The sequence below is a fragment of the Thermobia domestica genome, chromosome 15 (assembly GCF_964235325.1).
Source record: "Thermobia domestica chromosome 15, izTheDome1.hap1.1, whole genome shotgun sequence".
NCBI classification, from domain to species: Eukaryota; Metazoa; Arthropoda; class Insecta; order Zygentoma; family Lepismatidae; genus Thermobia; species Thermobia domestica.
In genome coordinates this window covers 13,817,399-13,844,645 of record NC_137468.1, presented here as the reverse complement: position 1 = coordinate 13,844,645, position 27,247 = coordinate 13,817,399, and positions in this window count along the sequence as shown.

The window sequence follows — 27,247 nt, the reverse complement described above, 5'->3', positions numbered from 1 at the left end:
TTCTTAAGTTGTGGTATAGAAAGAGATAGAGACATACATTGTCCTTTACTTAGTTTTACTTCCTTTTGTTTGAGTTGTTTGTTAGTTAAAATGTGATCTATATTTAATTGTTTAAGTTCCTGATTAGGAATCGTAAATGTAAAACCTTTTAACTGCATATTTATTATATAATTAAAAGCTTTTTATGAAAAATTTCCATAAAAAGTATACATAAACCTAAAACTTAAAAATACTTATAAACCTAAACCAAATCTTACTTTTGTTACTTATAAACCCAAATCTTACTTTTGTATTCATCACTAAAGCAGTTCCAAGAGCAGGTAGTTTTTCAGTTATTAAATTAACATCTTTAGCAAAAACTCTTTCCCAAGCTTTATTTTCTAATTCCTTATCTGCAATATGTCTTGATTCTGTATCATTATTATTCCTATAGTATATATCATGTTCTTTACAAGCCTCATCTAATGCATTTATACCTTTATCACCTCTTTCTAATCTTTCTTGTAACTTAGTAAAAGGTCCGCAAAATTCATAACCTGGTATATGTAACTCTGGAATTCCTTTCATGTTTAAAATCCTATTCATTAATCCTTTTCCATACTTTTCACTATTCCAAAATTTTGGTGGTAGCGTATTTAATATCTTTATCAAATAACCTATACCTTTTGGATCATTAGGTATAAATTGTGAAAGTTTAGAATTAATCATATCTATAATACCTACTTTCTCATTATAAAAGTTATCATTTCCAGATTTTTCTTCCCCATCAATAACAATCAAGCGATCAATCAGTTTTCTCACATCATCCATCCATATGTATTCTTTTGATAATTCATTATATACCTTTATTCCTTCTCCAGATTTTGGTGTCTTTTTTGAAGGTGTTGTTGGTTTTATATATTCATCCCAAATAGGTTTGATAATCTCTTTATATTTTTTACCTTTACTAGATTTTTGTTTTCTTGTACTTGGATCATTATTATGAAATGCAACACTAGAATCAATTACTATTTGTTTATATTTTTCTAGATCATCATCATTATAATTTGTTGGATTATGTTTTGTCAATAATTCCCATAAACCTTCTGTTCCTGTGTAATGTCTATTATTAATAACTAAATCATCACCATGAATTTTAACTTCTGCATTTCCTATCATATGTATAATTTTCCCATCTTCATCATATGGTTGTATTCCAAAACTTTTATCATCTCTAGTTGCATAATATCTTGAGGCAATCTTACCAAAATGAGTTGTTGCTAAAGATTCTATTCCTTCTACTTTATCTTTAATTTGTTTTTCATGTGTTTTATTTCTTCTGTTATAGGCGTATCACTTTCATTTATAGGACTATCATACATAGGTGGTGTTTCTAATAAGTTTGAATCCACTCTCGCACTTTTGTACACAGCTGGAACTAACTCTTGAATTAGATTTTTAGTTTCTTCTGCTACTTTTGATATATCTTGCCCTAAATCTTTAATTGCATCAATAACAGGCTGATCTTGTTCTTTAAATTTCTCATACTTATTTCGATTACTTTGTTTAATTTCCTTAAATCTTTTAATAAGTTCTTCTTTTAACTTAATATACTTCTTAGCTTTATTAACATCCATTTATTATATAAAGAAAAAATAAAAACATAACATAACATAACATAACATAACATAACATGACATATACGTTCACCTGCATTCATATACGTTTAGTTTACACTTTTAGAAATTCTTTAATTTTATTTCTATATTTACCATTATTCGCCTTCCTAGTCATATCTATTGTTAAGAAACCATGTTCTTCACTCCAACACTTATTACATAATGATTGTAATTTTTCAAACGACATATCAGATGCAACAAATTCATCATATATATGTTTTAAATTTACATTGTCCTGTCTAAATATACAAAGAAAGTTTAAGTTGTCCCTAATTAATTGTTTTGGTACTTTAGAATATGTTTGTCCAAGATAGAAACAGTTCAAACCCTTATGACGACCTCGAGTAAAATATTCTCTAACGTGATTTTGTTCTTCTAATATGAAATCATCAAATACTATCACGGAATAGTCCTCACATTCATCTAATGGAATAATCTCTTCATTGTTTCCTTTTATTATTGCTATTGTGTCTTTAATACGGCAAATTGTGGAGGCGTTAAAATATTAAATAATGCTTTTGATAAAGTGGATACTTTCAAATATTTAGGATCAATATTAACAGACGAAGATCATATTCACGAAGAAATTAAATGTCGATTAAAAGCAGGGAATTCGTGTTACTATTCGGTTCAAAATCTCTTGTCGTCGCGAATTCTGTCGAGGAATTTGAAGCTTAAAATATATAAAACGATAATCATGCCTGTTGTTCTTTATGGCTGTGAAACATGGTCGCTTACTCTGAGGGAAGAACATAGACTGAAAGTATTTGAGAACAGGATCCTGAGAAGAATATTCGGACCCAAGAGGAACGAGAATGGGGAATGGCGGAAGCTTCATAACGAGGAACTACATAGTTTATACGGTTTACCCAACATTGTTAGGGTCGTCAAGTCTAGGAGGCTTAGGTGGGCAGGTCATGTAGCTAGAATGGAAGAAAGTAGAATCGCTTTCAAAGTCTTGATTGGAAGACCCATAGGAAAACGACCATTAGGAAGACCTAGGCGCAGATGGGAGGACAATATTAAGATGTATCTCGCAGAGATAGGAATACAAAGTAGAAACTGGATGCAATTAGCTAAGGATAGAAGTCAATGGAGAGCTTTTGTGAACGCGGCACTGAACCTCCGGGTTCCATAGGCCATAGAGTTAGTTAGTTAGTTAATTGTGTCTTTAATATTACGTTCTATATCTCGAAAAAGTTGTATTAAGTGTTGGTATTTAGGTTGATTTAGACTTTTAGAATAGATATAAACATTTGCATATTTTAACCATTTAGGTGCCAACAAAAAATTATCAATCATTAACGTTGTTTTACCACATCCACTAGGCCCAACTATTAAACAGCTTATATCATTAGGTAACAACTCACCATTCCTCTTTCTCTTCGCTGTTTCTTCTGTTAACCTTACTTTAATATCCCAATTATCCATTTTAATTATTTATTATATAATAAATGAAAGTATTTAATTTAAATGGTTATTCGTCTGTATTAAACATGTCTTTGCACTATCCATTTGAAAACGATTTAGAAGTAGCTGTTGCAGGATTTTACACAACATACTTAACTCCAAATATTACAGAAAAAAATAATAAATTAACGTTTTGCAGTGAAGAACCTGAAGTTACAAGACAAGCCATAGTTCAACCTGGTCAATATAGTTTAAAAGAATTAGAAGAATATATTAAATCAAACCTTCCATTCTACACTGATGAATTCAAAGATACTTTTGAAATTACGGAAGACAGGAAGAGAAATAGAGTTAAAATATTTAGTGAGGTTTGTGATATAACCTTAGATACCATTAATACTGTATTAGGTTTTAGTGAGAAAAAGTTAACTAATAATATAGAACATGTTGGAGATAAGCCACCAAAGTTTCATCCGTTTGATACTATAAATATTCACTGTGATTTAGCAGAAGGTATGATTTTAAAACACAATGACACAACACAGAACGAAACAGATTTAATCGCAACATATAGAACAAATGCAGAGTTTAGAGAACCAATTATATATGAGCCTAAAGAAAAAATATTTTTCCCAATACATTACAACAAATTTAATAATTTGAAAGTTTCAATTAAAGATGAGAATGGTGATTTGATTGATTTTGGTGGAGCTCGTATAACTGTTTTACTTGCTGTTAAATAATTTGAATTGTTATATAATAAATATGGATATCTTTGGTAATACTAAAAGGAGGACTACAAACCTCAATCATGTAAGTGAAGTTTTTACATCAAATAATATAACATGGGTTGATTTCAAAAACAAAAGACTTGTTAATGTAGGTGATGCAATTGACCAACATGATGTAGTAACTTTACAACAGCTAGATTTAATAAATAGTAATGTTAATAGTCAATTGGAAGGTGATAGAAACAAATTTGAAGATGTATTAAAAACATTACAAGACACATATATAAAGAAAGAAGATTTTCAAAAGGTTAGGATGGATACTACTAAATTGATTATGCAGAAGGAAACTATACCCTTAATATGTCGATTGAGAGCTAAAAATGTTAAGGAACCAATCTTTAGAATATTTAATCTCTCTAATGGTTACAAATTTCTCTATAATGGGAAAATAATGCACATGGAATTATGTTTGGATAAATACTTTCTAGAGATATATTTAGGTGATACTTTGATTGAAAATTTACCTGTAAACATTAAAAAGGGTGATATAATTACGTTTCAAGCAAATAAGAATTCAGCTATGGAAGAAGGGCAACCATTGCAAGTTATTATGTATATAGAAAGAGAGCTTTCATGAAACCATTTGCTATATTCAATCTATATAACAACATTCTAATTCAATCTATATAACAACATTTTAATTCAATCTATATAACAACATTCTAGATTGAATTATACAGATGAATTATAAATTGTTATATAGATTGAATTATTGTTTGAATTATAGACTAAGTTATAGAATGTTATATTGATTAAATTATATAGATGAACAGTGCTTGAATTGTAGAAGTTATTATATAGATTGATTATAAATTGATTATAGATTGAATTATAGATTGAAGTTCATGATCAATTATAGTATTAATCAACAAATACCAACAACAGCATTAATTATAGTATTAATCATCAAATACCGACACCCGTTAATTATAGTATTAATCATCAAATATCGACACCCGTTAATTATAGTATTAATCATCAAATATCGACACCCGTTAATTATAGTATTAATCATCAAATATCGACAACAGCATCAAACAAACGTATGCTTGAATTATAGTTTGAATTAGGCTGATCTTTAGAATGATGTTGTTAGTTGAATTATAGTTTGAATTAGGCCGATCTTTAGAATGATGTTGTTAGTTGAATTATAGTTTGAATTAGGCCGATCTTTAGAATGATGTTGTTAGTTGATATAGTGTTTGAATTATAGATTGAGGTTAATAATTTTCCATATAATAAATAGTATGATGTATTGTGTTAAGTGTAAGAAATCAACAGATACAAAAATAGATAACATTAGAATAGAACAAACAAAGAATGGAAGACATATCAAGAAAGGTATATGTGTTGTATGTGATACTAATAAATCCCAATTCATTAAAAAGCTCGATTGACCATATGAAGGCGAAGGTATTAGAGAAGATATTATAGAAGAAATTCACAAACCATCTAGAAAAAACTGACAGATTAAGTATAGTTATAAAAGGTATCGATGATTTATGGCAAGCAGATCTTGTGGAAATGGATAGTGGTGTGTTAAAAGATGTTTCAAAATTAAATAAAGGTTATAAGTATTTGCTAACGATTATAGATGTGTTTTCAAAATATGCATTTGCTGTTCCTGTTAAAGATAAGAGTGGGAAGAATGTTACAGAAGCATTTGAATCAGTGTTAAAAGTAAGAAAACCTAGTAACTTACAAACTGATCAAGGTAAAGAGTTTTACAATAAAGAGTTTAAGAAGTTGATGAAGGAAAATCAGATTAATCATTACTCAACCTATAGTGGTAAAAAAGCTTCTGTTGTTGAAAGATTTAATAGAACACTTAAACAAAATATGTGGAAGAAATTTACTGTTCAAGGTAATTATAAGTGGTTAAAAATATTACAAGGTTTTGTTAATGAATATAATAACAAAGTACATAGAATAATTGGTGTGAAACCTGTAGAAGTGAATAAGAATAATGAGCATGTGATATTGAAAAAAGTGTATAAGAAAGAATATGAGCCTGTTAAGTTAAAGTATAAGATTGGTGATTATATTCGTATAAGTAAAATTAAAGGTTTGTTTGAGAAAGGATACACACCTAATTCGTCAACAGAAGTATTTGTTATTAATGAGGTTATACCATCTAATCCACCAACATATAAAATTAAAGATTTAAACAATGAAGAAGTTAAAGGAAGATTTTATGAACCAGAATTATTTAAAACTAAATACAAGGATGAGTATTTGGTTGAAAAAATATTGAGAAAGAAAGGTAATAAAGTGTTTGTTAAATGGTTAGGGTTTGATCATTCACATAATAGTTGGATAGATAAAAGTAATGTAATATTATAAATGTTATATTTTATGGTTTAATAATTCACATAATAATTAAATAAATAAAAGTAATATATTATAAATGTTATAATTATGGTATAATAATTCACATAATAATTAAATAATATACTATTATAAATGTTATATTTTATGGTTTAATAATTCACATAATAGTTTGATAAGATAAGGAAAATGTTGTAGTGTAAATTTAATGTGTTTAACTTTTTATGAATATTTTCATAAAAGGTAATAAAGTATTTATTAAATGGTTAGGGTTTAATAATTGTATAATAAATAAATAATTAAAAGTAATATATTATAAATGTTATTTCATAAAAGGTAATAAAGTGTTTGTTTAATAATTAGGGTTTATTAAATGGTTAGGGTTTAATAATTGCATAATAATTAAATAAATAAAAGTAATTATAATATTATAATATTATAAAGTGTTTGTTAAATAATTAGAGTTTATTAAATGGTTAGGGTTTAGTAATTGCATAATAATTAAATAAATAAAAGTAATTATAATATTATAAATGTTATTTCATAAAAGGTAAATAGGATAAGAAGGTGAATGATAATTATGATGATGAGTGAGTTTATGAAAATGATTCAGTTTTTATCATATTAAAATGGCTTTGATGGGGTGATCCCATAAAAGCCCTATACTAACACAACACACTAATATATGTAGACAATGGCAGGAGTGTACAAGTATTAGCAGTTGTGTTAGGAAAAATAAGTATGCTAATGTTGGTATATATAACATGAAAAAATATTATGAAAGTGAACTCAAAAATTTAGTAAATATAAAAAACGATACAGGATATTTTTTCATATAAGATGAGTATAAATAATGTTAATTTTACTGGTGAGGAGATGAAGGAGATGTCGATTACAAAACTAAAATTAATATGTAAAGTCAAGAAAATCCGTAACTATAGTTCGTTAAATAAGAGTGAATTAATCAAAAAAATCGAACAATATCAAAATGAACCAGATGAATTGAAAGTTATATACACAATGAAAGTTGATGAATTAAAAAAACATTATAAAGGTAAGGGAATAAAAGGTTATTCTAAATTAAGAAAGGCTGAACTTATTGACCGTATTAAAAAATATGAAGATGAACAAAACAGATCACAAATTAGAAACATATTTCCATTTAAACAAGATGTTTTTGAAGAATCGAAACCACAACGAATACAAATTAAAGTAGAAACAAAGGAAACAGCAATACAGAAACAATTACAAACTATCACAATTGAAAACATAGGAGGATATAAAGATCCGGTGAAGTTTTTAAATATAAGTGGGAAAGTAGTCAAAATAGTTAACGAAATCAAGGAAGAATTAAAGCATCACCCATTAAAAGTCAACCTTGTATTCTTTTGTGATTATATTAAAGATAAAGAAGTACAAGAACGCAATTTTAAAATATGAATGAAAGAATATTACAATCAACTGACTTAGATGAATGTATAACCCATGCTAAACACAAACTATGTAGAGAGATGGAGAAATTTCAAGGTAGAGGATCAGGATGGACATTACATCAAATTAAACATTTAGAAATCAGACTAAATAAATATGTACCATTACGAGCTTCTTCCTATATTGACCTTCCTAAACCAATTAAAGATAAGAAAGCAGTAATCAATATTAAAAATCAAGATAATAAATGTTTCTTATATTCAATTGCAAGTTATTTAAAACCTATTGATAGATGTTCTCAATATCAACGACCTTCACACTATACAGAAATTGTGAATGAGTTACAAGATAAATATTGTAATGGTATTGAATTTCCTGTACAATTAAAAGATATAGTAAAGTTTGAAAAGAGAAGTAACATATCCATTAACGTGTATAGTTATGATGATGAATATAATATATACCCACTTCAAATCACAAAAAATAAGCAGGACAAACAGGTCAATTTATTATATGTAAAAGATGAAAATAATAGTCATTTTTGTTGGATAAAGGATTTATCGAGATTAATAAGAAGTCAAGTAGCAAAATATAAGGAGAAATTGTACTTTTGTGATAGATGTTTAGTAAGACATTTTAGAAATGAGAAGCAATTACAACATGAGCTAAATTGTAAGGAGCATGAATCTGTTAGAATAGAACTTCCAAAACCATATGACAATCAAATACAATTCCAAAATTATAATAGATCATTAAGAGTACCATTTACGATATATGCCGATTTTTAATGTTTGTTATGCAAAATGGAAGTAGACTATAATTGTTCTAAAACTGTGAAGTATCAAAAGCATTTACCAATGAGTTTCTGTTATTACATCAAATACTCAAATGGTATGTATAAAAGTCCTGTTAGTTATATTGGTTTAGATGCTGCAAAGGTGTTTGTGAAGAAGTTAAAACAAGAAGCAATAGAAATAAAGAAAATATATAACAAAAAAGTTAAAATGAATAACCTAACTAAGGATGAGAACGAAATATATAATAATTCCATTAGTTGTCACATATGTGAGAGAAACTTGAATGATTTACCACCAGCAATTGAAAAACAAATAAATATGTTAAAGAAGAAAATACAATTCGTTAAAGATAATGATATCATGATTGAAAAGTTAGAAGAATGGAAACATGAATTAGGAAAATGTTTGAAGGAGATAAATAAAAATAAAGCAAAAGTAAGGGATCATGATCATTTAACTGGAAAGTTTAGAGGTGCAGCTCAAAGTTATTGTAACTTAAGCTATCGAAATCCTAATTTTATTCCAGTATTTATTCACAACTTAAGTGGTTATGATACTCACCTGTTTGTTAAAGAACTTGCTTATGATAAGAATGAAATAAAACTAATTGCAAATAATGAGGAAAAATATATAACATACTCAAAATATGTGAAGGTTGATAAAAAGAGTGGGGTCCAATTAAGATTTGTAGATTCGTTTAGATTTTTATCAAGAAGTCTAGCTGAATTAGCAAAAAATTTAAAACCAGAACAATTTAGAGAAACATTAAAATTCTTTCCTAAAAATGTAATTGATTTAGTAACAAGAAAAGGTATCTATTCATATGATTATGTTGATTCACCTGAAAAACTAGATGAACCTGTTCCACTATCTAGAGACAAGTTTAAGAATAGATTAACAGGAGAAGATATAAGTGACGAGGATTATAACCATCATATATTAATCTGTAAGATGTTCAATTTAAAAACCTTAAGAGAATATACTCAATTCTACAACAAAACAGATGTATTTATATTAGCTGATGTATTTGAAAGTTTTAGAGATGTGTGTTTAAAAGCATATGGTTTAGATTCTGCTTGGTATTTCACTGCTCCTGGTTTATCGTGGGATTCAATGTTAAAGATAACTAAGATCAAACTGGAAATGTTAACTGACTATGACAAAATATTAATGATAGAGAAAGGTATAAGAGGTGGAATTTCACAATGTAGTAAGAGATATGTAAAAGCAAATAATAAGCATGTGAAAAGTTATAACAAAGACGAACCTTCAAAGTATTTAGCTTATCTAGATGCAAATAATTTATATGGTTGGGCATGAGTCAGTACATGCCTTACAAAGACTTTAAATGGGTTCAACCTTACATAAACATAATGAATATTCCAGATGATTCAGAAACTGGCTACATATTAGAAGTTGATTTAGAATATCCAGAACACTTACATGATAAACATTCAGATCTACCATTAGCTCCAGAAAATATGTGCCCACCAGGATCAAAACATTCAAAATTATTAACAACGCTTTATAATAGAGAAAGATATGTTGTTCACTACAGAAACTTAAAACTATATATGTCACTTGGGATGATATTAAAGAAAATTCACAGAGTATTAGAGTTCAAGCAATCAAACTGGTTAAAGGAATATATTGATCTAAATACAAATATGAGAACAAAAGCTAAGAATGATTTCGAGAAAGATTTTTACAAGTTAATGAACAATAGCGTATTTGGTAAAACAATGGAAAACATTAGAAAGAGACCATCTATTACCTTAGAATGTGATCCAATGAGGGTAGAAAAGTTAATAGCGAAACCGAACTTTGATTACAGAACAATATTTACTGAAGATTTGTGTGCGATACATATGAAAAAAGAAAAATTGACCTTCAACAAACCAATATATGTTGGTATGAGTGTGCTAGATTTGTCAAAACTATTAATGTATGACTTCCATTACAACATTATGAAACCTAAATATGATATTAATATAGGCTTATGTTATATGGATACTGATAGTTTTATATATGAAATTAATACAGATGACTTCTACAGACTTAAAAGAAATGGTTGATTTATTTGATACAAGTGATTATGGAAAGGATAATCAATATGGAATGCCACTAGTAAACAAAAAAGTATTAGGAAAGATGAAGGATGAAAACAAAGGTAAAATAATGACGGAGTTTATTGGGTTAAGATCAAAGATGTATGCCTTTAAAGTTGAAAATAAAGAGGAGAAAAAAGCAAAAGGAATAACAAAATGTGTAGTAGCAAAAGAGTTACAATTTGATGATTATAAGCAAACCGTATTCAATGATGTAAAAACATATAAATATATATATCTAATTCGAAGTTGTAAGCATGATGTGTATACCATAGCTGTAAATAAGTTAGCATTAGATTCAAATGATGATAAAAGATATATACTAGAGGGTGGTGTAAGTACATTAGCTTGGGGGCATTATAAGATATAGTTAAAATGTATTTATGTGTAGTTTAGTTTTAGCTCATATTTAATTAACTTTTATGTATAGTTTAGTTTTAGGTAAAATTTAGTTAACTTTTATGTGTGGTGTAGTTGATAGGTGTTAGTGAGTAATTATATATAGTTTAGTTTTAGGTAAAATTTTAATTAACTTTTATGTGTGTTGTAGTTTAGTTTTAGGTCATATTTAATTAACTTTTATGTATAGTTTAGTTTTAGGTAAAATTTAGTTAACTTTTATGTGTGGTGTAGTTGATAGGTGTTAGTGAGTAATTATATATAGTTTAGTTTTAGGTAAAATTTATATTTTTAAGTCATAAAAGTTGTTTTTGTAATTTTATCCTTAGACATAGGCAATCAGTAACACGTTAGAAAAACATTATAAGAAAATATAAACCATTTACCGTTTGAATTTTTAAAATCGATGAATATTTGGTGAAGTTATAACAAAATCAAATTTTCGGGAATTTTTACGGGTTTATTTTTGAGTTTTCGGGAAAATGTTATTCTTTAAAAAAAGTCTTAGAATTTTATTGTGATTACGTTAGTATTTTTTTATTTTTCGATTTGATGAAAATTAGTAGAGATATTGAAAAAGGGAAACATATCCTGAGGGTTATGCAACCATTTATGCATTTTATAAAATTGGTTATGTTATTGGTATTCATTTGCCGTTTGAGTTTTTGAAATCGGTTAATTAGGGACTGAGCTATTGAATGTTAACGTTATTTGAGGGTGTAACTATCAGTGTTGCCAACTCATTTTTAACAATTATCATATTTATTAGTAATGGGGTGAATTCATCCCTATATGTTTTAAAGCGATATCTTGAAAAATTAAGATCCTGCAACGTTCCGAAAAAATATTGAGTTGGAGACACTGCATGGTAAAACATTAGTTTTGTTGGCGGTTTATTTAAACAGTTTCTCGTTCATGCTAGCTAAGTAACACGGAAAGTTTTTTAATTTGCATAGTTGAAGTTGTCCGATCAGAAATTTTCATGAGCAACGATTGTGAATCAAGAAACGAAAGACAGACACTCCGGCAAAGGTTTCATCTGGGTTAATGCTGGCGGAGTTAATGCTGGCGGAGTTGCTTCTAAAAAGAAAGAAAATATGTTGTTGCTGCTCCGGTTGACTGAAGAGAATGTGAGTGTGGATGAATGTACGATGATGTAAGCAAGTCACGTTCCCATGCTAAGAAAGAAAGAAAAAGAGAGAGGCTATATAAATCTAAATACATACATGTATGCTGTTGCTTCTCTCGAACAAACTGAATTGTAAATGTGTGTGTGTGTGTGTGTGCACAAAACCTTCTGTGTTGGGTTGTATAAATACAGGCGGCAAAATGCTAAATTCGTTATTTTTTATCCGATTTTGATAATTCAAACGGCATTTAAAAGAGTATGTACCAGACTTTAAAATGCAATTGTTCATTCTTGTTAAATGTTGTTAGATTTAGGATTTTTTTGTTTTTGTAACTAGATTTAGTAATTTTTTAAAACCAGATTTAGTGATTTTTGAAGTCAAAACCGGTTATAACCAGATTTTTGTAACCAGATTTAGTGATTTTTTGTTTTTGTAACCAGATTTAAGGATTTTTTGTATCCAGATTAATGATTTTTGAAGTTAAAACCGGTTATAACCAGATTTAATGATTTTTGAAGTCAAAACCGGTTATACCCAGATTTAATGATTTTTGAAGTCAAAACCGGTTATAACCAGATTTAATGATTTTTGAAGTCAAAACCGGTTATAACCAGATTTTTGTAACCAAATTTAGTGATTTTTGAAGTCAAAACCGGTTATAACCAGATTTTTATAACCAGATTTAGTGATTTTTTGTTTTTGTAACTAGATTTAGTGATTTTTTGTAACCAGATTTAATGATTTTTGAAGTCAAAACCGGTTATAACCAGATTTAATGATTTTTATAACTAGATTTAGTGATAGAATGCATTAGAAGTTATTATGAGTAAGATAGGAGTTATTTGAGATGTGATAGAAGTTATTTGGGATAGGGAGTGCGCTAAAAATTATTAGGGGGTAGATTAGAAGTTATTAGAGATGATAGTGTGACATATAGCTAAAATGGGCTAATAATAAATTTGTCTGCAGAATCCCCATTCCCTCACTACTGTTGTCTTGATGTATAATTAGCGTCATACTAAAGATCTGACTATTGAAGGAAACATATGTTAGTCGATCCCTTTAGTATAGCACTAATCACGCGACAGAACGACTCTGCATAAGGCACCTAAACTTTTCTGTAAATTTAGTCTAATTTTAAGGGCTATTTTATAAATTTTAATGTAATTTATTCTCATATTGAATTTGGACTCCCGGAAAGCTGTGGATCTACCCCGGTATTTCCACAGAAACAGTGCTAGTGTAACCAAGCTGCTCAACTTAAAATCACATGCTCAGTCCTTCTCGTCTGATACCAGCAAAAAAAAAAAAAAAAAAAAAAAATGGAAATCTTATTCCGTTTCAACGACCTTTAATATGGCTATAGCAGGGCCAGCAAAAGATGGTCTCTGACATTTCTTACCACATGCGGAGGGACAATGCAACCCCTACTTTGGCACTAGTGTTACCAACTACGTCCACTCTGTCTTAACACCATTATAGATGTACCGGTATCAATTAAATTGCCATTATAGAGGTACCGAAAAAAGTTTGACACGTGAGTAGTGTCAAGGTCACTGCGAGCTGTCAGAAACCTCTTGATGGCCCTGCTAAAGGACCAAGCAAGATGAAGAAAATTGGATGGACAAAGAAGTATTATCCAGCGTCACTACATCTAAATAATAGCAGAAATGACACGAGAAGAAAGACAGACACAGAGGAAGAAGGTACAGCTCAAACACGAATAGTGACGTTCCAGTTTTGTGCTAAGGTAAAGTAGCTATTGATTTGACTTTCATATATTTACGTATTATTATTATTATTATTATTATTATTATTATTATTATTATTATTATTATTATTATTATTATTATAAGTTGAAATGTCCGTTCCTCGCATGTAATAGATTTATTGGAAATATTTAAATTCCTCTTCGTCCTTAGGCTTCATTTGCTGCGTTAACTCTTTATTCAAACCGAAAGTGGTTCAAACTAGGAATTTCCGGTTTCAACTTTTATCACCATAGGACGTAAACGGTAAGAGATAGGTAAAAGTTTTCTTTTTCAAACGATTCAGCATTTCAACACACAGTACCATGATTATTCACAACGCTCTGCCGGAACTGGAAATGGATCAAATTTATTATTACTTCCGGTTTCAATACTGATTCTGTAGAGTAAAAACGGTATATGCTATCAAGATGCGGCTTTCTTGCAATCTATTCAGCGTCTCAAAAAAAAGTGATGGCAAAATACTGTAAGCTTTTGAAATGTGAGTGTGCAGAAGAATGGGAATAAATAGTTGGGTCGAACGGAAAACGAATAAGAGGGTGTTATAAATTATGGGGGAGAAAATAAGAATTTCAGTGTAATTCAAAAGAGGCAGAGAAACTGATTTGGACATTGGCTGAGAAGGATCTGTATCATCAGAGATGTGCTAAAGAGCATGGTGGCAGGAAATAGAGGGAGGGGGTGAAGGAGATTACAATTAATGGACGATATTAAAGCAGAAAAATCGAACGTGAAGACAGTTACGTAACTAAGGGGGGCAAACAGGGCTTGTGCCCCGAACGTCAGATTAGGTGGGGCGCAAAACTGAGCAAAATTTATTTTTTACTATGAGGCAAAGAAAGGAATTTTAACAAACGAAAGGTCATAAAAAAATTACTTAAGAAACTTAACACGACAATAATGACTCACCAACCTTATGGTCATGTCCATAGAGAATAAGTTAGCTTCAAAGCTATCTTTGTGAGAATATTGTAAAAACCTTTACAGCTAAATGAGCCCACAAATTTAAATTTTAGTTCCACCTTTTTGTGTTTTCATTTAACTCAGATCAATTTAAGAAATTTGCAAAATGTCCGAGTATAATACTCGGGGCAACAGCTCAACTGTTTGTCATAATTAAATATTCTATCCTAAAGCAACAGACTGTTAACTCATACTAAGTATATGCATCCTAATGTGATTCCGAAAATATCGTGATTTGCAGTTATTATGATAAGACTATAGGAATGTGTCACGCATTCTATTCTCAGATTATTTGGCAATCAAATACTAATTAGTTTGAAGTTTCATCTTGTACTAAAACTTAAACTATGTTCAGCAATTTTGAAATCAAGCTTTACCATTTAAAGAAAAATGGATTAGGAGATTTACTGTGTGATGCCCGTATCAGGTGTAGTCAGGCAGCATTTTGGTTTGGTTGTTTAGTGGGAAGGGGCGCTAAGACGTTTCCTTGCCCGGGACGACAACTAACTTAGTTGCGTCGCTGTGTGAAGACGAAGACGTTAGCTCAAGACGGTAAAGCATGGAAGCTTCTCAGTTGCTGCAAGTGACCTTCCAACAATGGCAGAAAACAAGGGCGCCCATGTTCTAAGGGGGGGGGGCAAGTATAATCGACGTTTCAAATAGAGTATCAAATTTTGCTGTAACTAATGTTAAAATTCTATTGGGTTTTTGATATTCCCAAGTTCAATTTCCTCTTAGGGGGGGCAAGCGCCACACCTTGCCCCCCCTGATGGGCGCCCTTGGCAGAAAGCCTATCATGATTTACTACATAAGTAAGATGAAGAGAGGGCTCTGCCTAGACATTAATCCAGGCCTGCTTTGAATATTTAAAATCTCCCAGTTGAAACGTCTTTCAAAACTACAAAAAAATAAAAAAATAAATAAATAAAAAAATAAATAAATAAATAAAATAAAAAATTAAAAAAAACGTATTTTTAACTTTTGATTGTTAGTATAAGTCTTTATGCAAATCCTGTTTTTTTTTTCTCTCTGTCAGTGAGTCTAAGAGAGAAAAAAGTATGATCAAATCATGTTTGACAAAAACTTGAAGAACATAGATAATAATGATCTGACCGTTTGTCAAAGTAAAAATAAAAAAGTTAATACTTTTTTCCTTGTAGTTGAGGCAATTGTTTTCCCGAAAAAATGAAAGATCTCAGCCTGTTCCTTTCCTTGGAAGCATTATTTTCTCCCTTTCCTTTCTCTTCCAATTCAGCGTTCCATGAAAACAATTATCGACTCTTTATCGATTCGAAAACTTTTCAGAGTTTCTTGTACAGAACTAATGACTCTCGGAAACAGTGGTGGTGTGGTATGCGCCAATTTTGGGTTTTTCTGTCATCTGTACCCTCCTCAATTGAAAGAAAACTTTGTGCTTTTCTAAGAAACTCTTCGGGAAGAAAAAAACCTGTTGATGCCTATCAACGAACACTTGTCTACACTGATAACGGATCCTTAAGATTTCTTTTCTTTATTATTTGATAAGATCTATAAATTTTTGTATTTTCTGTCGATGCTTTGATGTATATATATAGCACGTGGGGAATTTAGTGTTGCCTGCTCTGAAAAATAAAAAGGTGTATCGAAAAGTAAAGTGAATTTTCGATTTACTGAAAAACATGCAGATAAAAATATCTAAAAGTGCACCTTGTTTGACACATGGTATTACACCAACTAGTATGTCGCCCCAATTATTCAACAATTACAGTGAATGTTTAATGAAGAAAGCATTAATGGAAATTGGGAATTTCAAGATTGGAGGGCAGATCATTAACAAGATCAGGTATCCAGATGATACGGTTATAATAGCTAGAACCGAAGAAGGACTACAGATGATTGACAAAATAGTTGACACTAGGAAACTATATGGAATGGAAATCAACATTGAAAAATCGAAAGTTATGAGACATACCGAGAAAACGCGCCCTTACGGGTAAAAATAGAACAAAGAGAACTTGAAGAGGTCGAGAATTTCAAGTATCTGGGAAGGATTTTGACAAAAGACGCTTACTAGATCAGGTCAAGATAGTCATAACCAAAGAAACATTCAACAAGAAATTATCACTCTTAACTAGCAGGCTTAATATTGGACTTAGGAAGAAGTTGGTCAAGTGCTACATTTGGAGCGTTGAAATGTATGGTTCAGAGACTTGGATATTACGGAAGGTAGAGAAGAAATATTTGGAGAGCTTCGTAATGTGGTGTTGAAGGAAGATGGAGAAGACAAAATGGACAGAGAGAGAGAGAGAGAGAGAGAGAGAGAGCAACAAACGAAGTTGTTTTAAAACGGGTAGGAGAGAAGAGGACGCTTCTAGTCAGTATCCTTCGTAGGAAGGCCAATTGGATTGGATACATCTTGCGAAGAAATTGTCTTCTTCATACCGCCATAGAAGGAAAGCTAGGAATAGGAAAAAGAACACAAGTGATCGATGATTTGAGAAACAGAATAAAATATTGGGAGTTAAAAGAGGAAGCTGAAGATCCAAAAACGTAGAAGAAACACTTCCAGACCTAATCTAAAATTGAAAAAAAGAAAATCTCGTTAGTCTCAGAACCTCCCGAAAGTCAGAATACTTAATAATTACGCCAAGATTCGGTATAGGAATCATTGCGGTCCAAACATGCATTCTAAAGTGACACCAAATCATCCACACCTTTTGCAAACAAATGTTGCTCCAAATGTTTTGGTACCCAGCGCGCTCATACTTTTCTGAAGCCAACTTGGTCATGGACGATTTGATGTTACATTGTGGCAGATGTTCATCAGTAGACTCCAGAAATTATTTCAATGTTGGGAAGGTTCAGAGACCACTTTCCGAAGGTCTACTTGGACACAACCGCATTTTTATAACTGTTTTCTCAACCCTGTGTCCAACGTCAAAAATATTTTATACCAATACCTTGAAGACTCACGTTAAATATGCAAATATATCTATCTACTAAGTAGGCCCCGATACAAGCAACTCAACTGGTTACACACCAAGATAAGTTATCCAATCGATCAAATGGAAATTTAGTATCACTTAGAAATTATTCGTATTTCACCACTCAACTCAAAGAATTGTTGCATTTTCCCCTTTTTCTATATTGACGAATTAGTCCTAGTATTAGCGACAGGAACTGTTATTTGTCATATGAGCGACCGATTCATTTACATTGAGATGATGAAAGATAATATGATTGCCTCTCGTAAAATATATTTGCCCGTGGCGATATTATAGGGGAACCAGCAAGAAAAGATCTCTGATTTCTCGCAGCGGCGTTCCCACTACTCACGTGTCAAAGCTTTTTCGGTGCGTCTGTAATGGCTATTTTATTAGTGGTGTAAAACTGGGTGACCGTGTTTGGTAACACTAGTACCAAAGTAAGGTCTGCATTTTCTCTCCACATATGGAAAGAAACTTCAGGTACCATCTCATGATGGCTCCTCTATAGCGCCCGAATATTCTTGCTATGAAAAATGTACGTGCCAGTGATACTGTTCATCAAATATGTTTTGCCTCTACTGTGAGTGCAAATAAACTTCTCAATTTTGAGTTATTTTTGACATAAATCATACCAAATAACTAAACGAGACAATAGAGATATTTCCATGAAAAGTATATTAATATGTAATTAATTATTGAAAATCCAATTGTAATATCCTCTTTCTTCTAAAGCTCTGTTTTCTGTACTTAATGTAATAAATATAATTACTCACTAAGCAAAGCAACATATTTTATTTTGGAACAAGTTAAAGGAGAGGGAACCTTACCTTCTTCTATTATCTCAATATTAACGAATCGATGACACATAAACCAGTTAACAGATCAAATCGGTCGCTCATAGGACAGCTAACAGTTCCTGTCGCAAATGAGACTGTCGCAAGTAGGACGACACCATACTGACTTCCAATTTTTTTCCAATAATACTGAAAAGATTCTACAATTCAGGGGTCAAACTTTGTTCAAAAACAGGAATTTATTGAAACTTTGTCTAAAAACACGTTGAATCAATAATTTGGCAATAATCCGTGCTCTTTTTTGATATTTTGCTTCTGTTATTTTTTAAAAGGTTTTTATTAGAAGTATATTTCTAAAGAGTAAATATTAAGTGCTTTGTACAGCCAGTGACAAAAGTTATTTCTGTGTGATAAATTTTTTGGGGGGAAAAACGGTGATATGGCTGGAACGATGTTGTAGCTAGAATGTATAGAAAATTACATTCTTTTTAATTTACTGAAAACTGTATTCAAATTGTCCTTCCATTCTGAAGTTATTTACGAAACTAATTTCATCAAATAGGAAGAACTTTTGTCGCTGACTGTACAATGAATAGAATAAAATAATTTTAAAAAAATGCACGAATTATCCTGTGATTATCTAGTCACGTTGCCTTTGCGAATAAAGGTCAAATTTCGAATTTGAATTGTTATTTTTTAAGCAAAAAGAAAAAAAAAACTTAAAATCTGGAAAATGTATTTTTTGTGGAACATCACTCATCGGAAGTTACAATATGGCTCATTGTGTTAAGAACTTCTTTTCGTGCGTCACTGAATTAGACAAGTGATATACCATTGTTGTTGAAAACGCTCCATAGAGAAAGAAACAGAAACTTTAGAAGAAATGTATTGACTTAGAAGCTGCAAGTAAAAGTTGCATAAGATCCGATAAACCAATCAGTAACAGGCGTAGGAATCCTTTTCTGCTTGCACAGTGGATTGGTCGTTTCCTTCTTTCCGCGCGAGAGCTGACAAATTCGATTTTCTCCGTTGTACAGAAATGGCCATGGTGATGATAAGACCATTACAATCGGAAATTTTCTTCTGTTATACCCGTGCTAACTCAGCATTGGCCATCCAATAATTCAGACTATATCTCTTTCTCATTTGAACCTTTGCAGAACGTTTAGGGACCAAAAGAAGCATCAGACAATGCTAAAAAGAAGATAAGCATTACTATTTTACAAGCAAATAGATACAGTAAAACCTGTCTTCAACGGACCCTTTATTAAACGGAAAACTGTCTTAAACGGAAATATTTCACGGTCCCATGAATTTTGGAGAACAAAACGTGTAAAAAGTCTCTTCATTAAGCGGAAACTGTGTTACACGGACAACTGAAAGAAAAATAAACATTTAACGGAAAATTCTGAGTTCCGGACTACAGCGTTTAGAAGATGTTTAAGACATTTTATGAGACATATACATTACACTGTCTGCGATAAAATGTTAGTTCTTTTGTTAAATATTTCTGGACAGTGTTTACCTTCCCCAACCACTACTCATATTCACCCCCACAAATTGTCCTTAATCCCCGCAAGTTAATCAAAAATCATACGGAATGTCGGAAAGAAGAAAACGAGATAGAGGAAGAAGAGGAATACGATACCGAGTTCGAAGAAGAGTGTAGAATAAATACATATCAAGATGCTCTCAGAAGTTTAAAGGAATTGAAAAATTTGTCTTATGGAAAAATGATTCTGATTCACTTGGTATAATTTCTCAGGCTAAAGTGTATCCGGAAAGTCAAGCTGCCAAGTAGCAATGTACACAGAAAACCCTGCTTGGCTATTAGAAAAATAAAGAAAATGTGTGCATAGTATATTTTGTATTCATTTTATTTTTTTTGTGTATTTATTCGTAGAAGAAAGAAGTACTGTAATCGAACAATGTACGTACAGCAATATATTTTCTCAGTATGCCCCTTTATAGGCATGTATTTTTTTAAAAAAGGAGGAAAGGCCTACCTCCACTAAGCGGAAACCTGACTTTAACGGAAAATTTTGCAAGTCCCGCTCGATTCCGCTAAAGACAGGTTTCACTGTATTTAGAGTTCTAACAATATCTTATAAACAAGGTTAAAGAACGATATTGGCAACAAGTAAATGAAGAATATAAACTTCTATAAAAGAAGTAGGTGAAATGCCATTTTTGCACATCAAGAAGATCTTTATGAAAAATATTTTAACTCTTCGTTCCCCTGTTAGGATACACATTTCAGAGAAAGTGTAATGGTAAAATACGTAAGGTACTTTTTCTCAAAGATTACGAGGAGGAGTTAAAAAGTAAAGGGACTTTCGAGAACAGGTACATTTCATCACATAAGAACCAGAGGAACGTAACTCTATTTTCGTAGGTTTACAGGTGAGAGGACAAAAATATTACTGTCTTAGAAACGTGTGATTTTAATAGGATGGTAATTGAGCTACATTATAAACAGATGATCGACAAGCAGAACAGTTGGCGTTACGTTCCATTTACATCAAGTGAGGCTTTCAAAATTATGTCAAAACATGAAGAAAACGAAAACCGCATTTTTGAAGTTAGGTACTCATGCGTCAATTTATTCTAATGATAGAAAACTGAAACATATATTATTTTTCTGCATAATCTTCCTGCACTTCAACGCAACTTTCCCCAACGTTTCACAAGTTCTTTGATTCCGTTGAAAAAAAAAAAAAAAAGTTTTTCGGTTGCACCTGTAACCAATTTTGCACCGCATCAATGACTTTTGCATCAGTTGCAAATTTTCTTCCCATGAGCGCTTCCTTCAATGGTCCAAACATATAAAAACACTTTAGAGCCAGGTTTGGACTGTATGGCGGGGTGTTCCAGCAATTCGAATCCCAACTCCTTTATTGTTTCGACCGTTCGTTTATCAGAATGTGGCTGAGCGTTATCTTGTTGCAGGATAACATCCTTTTCGCAGTTTTCCACGACGTTTAAATCTGGTTCCAGGTTTCAGTTTAGTTCGCAACACATCACAATAGTTATCATTGTTCACAGTTTCGCCTCTTGGGGTAAAATGAACGGCTACCACGTCTTTCATGTTCCAGAATAAATGTTAGCATACTCTTACCAGCTTATGGTTTACGTTTAAATTTCTTAACTTCTAGTGATGATGGATGCTTCCAAACCATGCTCGCAGCCTTACTTTCTAGTTCGTAATGATGTACCCCAAGTTTCATCTACAGTAACGATTTGCTGTAAAAATCCATCTCCCTCACGACGATAATGGGCTAAATGTTTACAAGAGATGTCCAACCTTTCTTCCTTATGCTGCGTTGACAATTCTTTCGTGATCCACCTTGCACACACTTTACGAAAATTTAGCCTCTCGCGTAAGATTGAATACGCTGAACCATGATGTAAAGTATTGACGATTTCGTCCACTGTGAATCGTCTGGTTTCGATCACTGTTCGCTAAACGACTTTCAAATCGTCCTCAGTTGTTGACGTCGATGGCCTGTCCGATCTTTCCTTGTCACATAAAGAAGTTCTTCCCTGTTTGAAACGCTCTATCCATTTGTAGATCTTGCTTCGTAATAAACAGCTGTCACCATACTGCGCTTGCATTCGACGAATAATTACTGCAGATTTAACGTTTTCCGCAAACAAAAAGCGAATCACTGCCCTCATTTCCTCCTTGGTGCAGATTGACAATGGAGTTGCCACGTTTAATGTTCTGCTACGCTCCAACGACTAACGCGGTAACAGCGTTCCCACAGTCTTAGCTCTGAAGTGGGCTGAAAAATATTACCAAAATGAAACAAAAAGGGCTGAATTTTATACCAGTGTAATACACGGCTCTATAACACGAAACTGAAAGAGGTAATGTTCTAAAACACCCCTCCCCCCTTCCAAGAGCAAAAATCAACGCGTCGATATAGATCTATAAAACGCAAAAATGTTCGGATATCCTTATATTCGTCAATATGGCGTCACTAATAAACAACTTAGCCCTCTAAGTCAGCAAATATGTCAATGTATTTTTCGTGCTATTCAGGCCCGTATCCAGGGGAGTCTAGGGGGCCTCCCCTAAATTTTTGCTGGCCCCTAAAATTTTTACAGTATGCTTGCAAAAGAACTATAATATGCTGATGAACTATCATATGGTTAGATCGAGCCCCCCTAACTTCAGCCGCCCCCCCTACATTTTTGGGCTGGCTACGGGCCTGGTGCTATTATCTTTTGGTGTAGAATCTTTTAATGACCTAGATTATAGAGTTACTTGAGCACACGCTGGTCTTCTTCAGAATATTCAACACTTGATTCAACGTTTTTGTGTGGATCTATTTCTTTTTAAGGTTTGAAGATAATATTTCCACCACACTGCTTCCTTCTCGTCTCCTTCATGCGTGTTGCGCATGCGCCCACCTAGCGTCATTTGTATCCCAGTATAGTTCGAATTACGAATTTTCTACACAAAGTTCCTAAGTGTTAAGCGGTGCAACGCCACAGGATACAAGTTCAACAGCATTTTTAAAGAGTCCAACACACAGTATAAGTAACGTGAGATGCAGGAGAAATCTTACCGACACTTTAGAAAATGTGACAAGTATTTGTTAAATGGTGCTGAATTGGGTAGAATTGTACCAACTTTTTCACAAAAGGGGCTGAAAATGCCAGCGTGGTACCAACGGGACGATGAATGACAAAAAGGGCTGAATTTGGTACAATTGTACCAAGTGTAGCAACTAACTAACTAACTAACTAACTCTATGGCCTATGGAACCCGGAGGTTCAGTACCGCGTTCACAAAAGCTCTCCACTGACTTCTATCTTTAGCTGACAAAAGCTCTCCATTGACAAGTGTGGCAACACTGCGCTGTAATAAGAGTGACACGTTGCAAGAAATGTTGCAGACGACAATAATTCAGCGCTGAATACTAGCAGTGTTACCAAACCTTAGTGCGGGAAATTGCAGCTCCCTTTACCTTTTGACTTCCCTCGTACCTTTGACATACATTTTTAAACCTCTTTATCCACTTAGAATATATTCTTTACTTAAAGCGATTATTATTCAATTAAAGTTATGTAGGTGGCTCATTATTTTGCGAAAATCTGGTGACAGACACACACGTTCTTTAATATTGGTATATAGGAGGGCTACTTTTAAAGTAAGATCCAATTGTCATTTGAAACAAAACTAGTAAATATTTTCGGTTATTTCCTCTGTACACATTAAGTTATTTTTCTACATACAGTAGTTACCGTCTTTGTTAAAACATTTATCACAGCGTTCGAAAAGTTTTTGTACGCCCACTAGGGTGTAACGAAAAAGGTGGAATTTTTAAACTTTATTTTTAATAGTGTGGAAAAGTTGCCTTTTGGCATTTAAGAAAAAAAAAAAAAAAACAGAAAAATAAAATTTTGGGGTAATCGAAGTATGTTTTCAGGTGCCGCAAGTACGATAAACTTTCATAAATGTGGCTTCTTTTTCCATTTCAGTCTGTTTTACTCTTCTTTTATTTGCACTATAAAAACATTGATTGTGCTTATTTCTTATCATTAAAACAACTTTTTTGGAGGGAAAAGGAGGAATAAGGAGTAATATTTCTATCTTCGAATACAGTAATTTTTATGTTCTAAAATATGTATTTCTTGTTCGCTTTTGGCTTCTGATTATTTTTTTCACTTCAAATTTAAATCGCTTCACCTACCCCACCCAGAAGTTAGTTTCATCAATAAATAAATATAACAAGTTCAATAAACGTTTTTATAGTGCAAATAAACGAGCGAAAGAGGCTGTAATAGTACACGAAATTTTAAATTTATGAAATATTATCATACTTGCACTACCTCAAAGCAGGGGACGCGGTGGCTCAGTGGTAGAGCGTTCACATCTGGTGCTTGTGGTCCCGGGTTCGATCCAAGCCCCCGCCAAGTGAACGTTGTGGTGGACAAACACCGTGTGCGTGGATTACCTCGGGAGTAGAGGGAAAACCACAGTTCTACGCCACTGAGCTAGATTTCTAAGGTACTCACGCAACAATTTTTATAGAGGGAGTTTGGCTACGGGCATATAAGTTGAACTACTCACCACCCACCTTTATAAAAGTTGTTGCGGAGGTGCCACAGGATTCTGAAACATGGATATTTGGACAGGGCACATACTAGTTCCTAAGTGAAGTCTTAACCCAATTACGGTAAATTCTATAGTATTGAAGCTATAGAACTTTAAAGTTCATTTTATCATGTTTCCGGCAGCCTATAACTCCGAAAGGAAGCATTTGTGCACCCAGGTTGATCTATACTTTTTGTCTTATCTTGGTGTCAGGAATCACCTCCCAAATGTTGTCGGTGTTGTTTTGAAACACTCTATATATATATATATATATACATATTGAAACTATATATATTGAAACTATTTTAATCCAATCCTCAAGATTTGTAGTGATATCACGTCTTTGAAAAATGTGATTTACGAAGTATCAGTTAAACATTAAGACAATATAAAGTGATCTTCGTCCTCGATAGAACCTCCAAGATTGTTTTCATTTCGATTCCTGTCCTCTGGTGTTTTCTTTCCCTTTCCTGACGTCCTGCTGATATCGCACAAAGATGAAAGAAGCGAAGTCGCAAAGACAACAAATACACAGAGATTGAGAAAAATGAGGAGAAAGATTGGGAAAGAGACAGAGACAGAGAGAAAAAAGGACTGTGATTCCATTGGTAGAGGACATAAAGAAGAACGAGAAGAATCTCAATGGTCTGATTTCGAAAAGAAGGAAAAACCCGTGACAGAAATGAAAATACTGACCCCCTCGATAGCTAGTCTAACAAACCAACACACACACACACACACACACACACACACACACACACACACACACACACACACACACACACATACATACATAAAAGGCAAAGCTTTGTTTTGATACGATATGTTTGCTTGCTCAACACTGACTACATATGGGATTGCAATAATGCTGGTCACGGAAACGATATATATATTCGGCTCGGGGAAACATTATGGTATGTCACATTTTCTTACTTTCGACTGTACTGGGAAAGAAGGTTAACCATTTCCATGCAATTTAATGAAATGACACATACCAAACAAGCTTTCCCTGCCATCTGTAGGTTGATTTCCGAAATTAAATTACCTACATACTGTTCTGTGGTTCAATCTCAACCCTTTTTAACTAATGACTGAATTTCAACGGAATTGGCGCTTATCATTAGCCCTATGTTTGCCCAATCTCTCATATATATATATATATATATATATATATATATATATATATATATATATATATATATATATATATATATATATATATATATATATATATATATATTGGATAGTTAAAGTTACGGTTTCATGAAAAAACATAATAGCAACTGTTATCAAGGGCGCCGATCCTGGAGAGCCAGGGAGGCACGGGATACCCCCCAAAGCTCATGTGGGCCCCATGTCTTTTTAGAAATATGTATTTTTATTGTTATTATATGTATTTTTATGAATGGGCCCCCCAAAAGTTACAGAGAAATCGACGCCTTTGACTGTTATTCATACCATATGTAAATCACTAACATCAAATAAATGTACACTCATGTCCAAAATTATTGTCGCATGTCTATAAATGTGTTGTTGTAGGAATATAATTTGATAACGAATTCGCCCGGTATTTCTTATAATGTTAGTATGTGTAAAATCGGCAAAGACATGTGTGTGGCAAATTTCATGTCAAAAGAGCAGTAAATAAGAACAATAAAACGAAAATAAAAGTTTCTTGTTCATTTAGCAACATTTTGTTTTGCTCATTCTAATTTTCGTATTTATAATTCTTTTCCTATGAAATTTACCACAAATATACATTTCCCGATTATACACATAGTGTCAGTATTAAAAGTACCCTGCAAAATCAATATAAAATTATATTCTTACAAGAAGACAGTTATAGATATGCGACAATCATTTTGGACATAAGTGTACATATATTGGAATTTCCTATTAGAGTAGAAGCACACTTTCGGCAGCTTTCTGTGAATTTTACGATACGAAAAAAAAAAAAATGAAATAAAATGAAATCTTTAAGTTTTACATCTCATGGGTATGCCGGCTAGGATAAAGGAGAAGGCGATGATGAGAAATGGATGAAAATGGTGGAGTGAACAAACTGTTAGGAAACCGGAAAAGGCGGGAAAAACTCACGCATACGATGTTTGTTCACCACAAACTTACTTGGCCCGGGATCGAACAAAGGACTCCATACACCTGAAATAAACGTTTTTATCACTGAGGCACCGTACTCCTTATGACACGATTATAGTACAGAATTAATTTCTACATTTACGAAAAGAGCTTTTCTTCATTTTATCAAAAACGACGCATGAATATTTACATGTACTCATATCATTTTGTTCAGCTGTATGAGGTCTATTCATTAGTATTTGTCTAATCCATGGTTGTCTTTTGTGGAGTACAAGGGAGCCACTGCCTCCGTGAATGTGACAAACACAAAACTTCAACAAATTGTATAGTAATAAAAGAAACGTGAAAGTCCTATGTCGGCGGAAATTGTTCCTTATTCCCTGGTCAAATCTAAAATGACGCTATTGGTCTCTTCTTCGAACATTCTTCTCGTTATGAACTAATAATGCTTTAGAATATAAAACATGCTACATAAAATAAACTTATCATATAATCAAGCT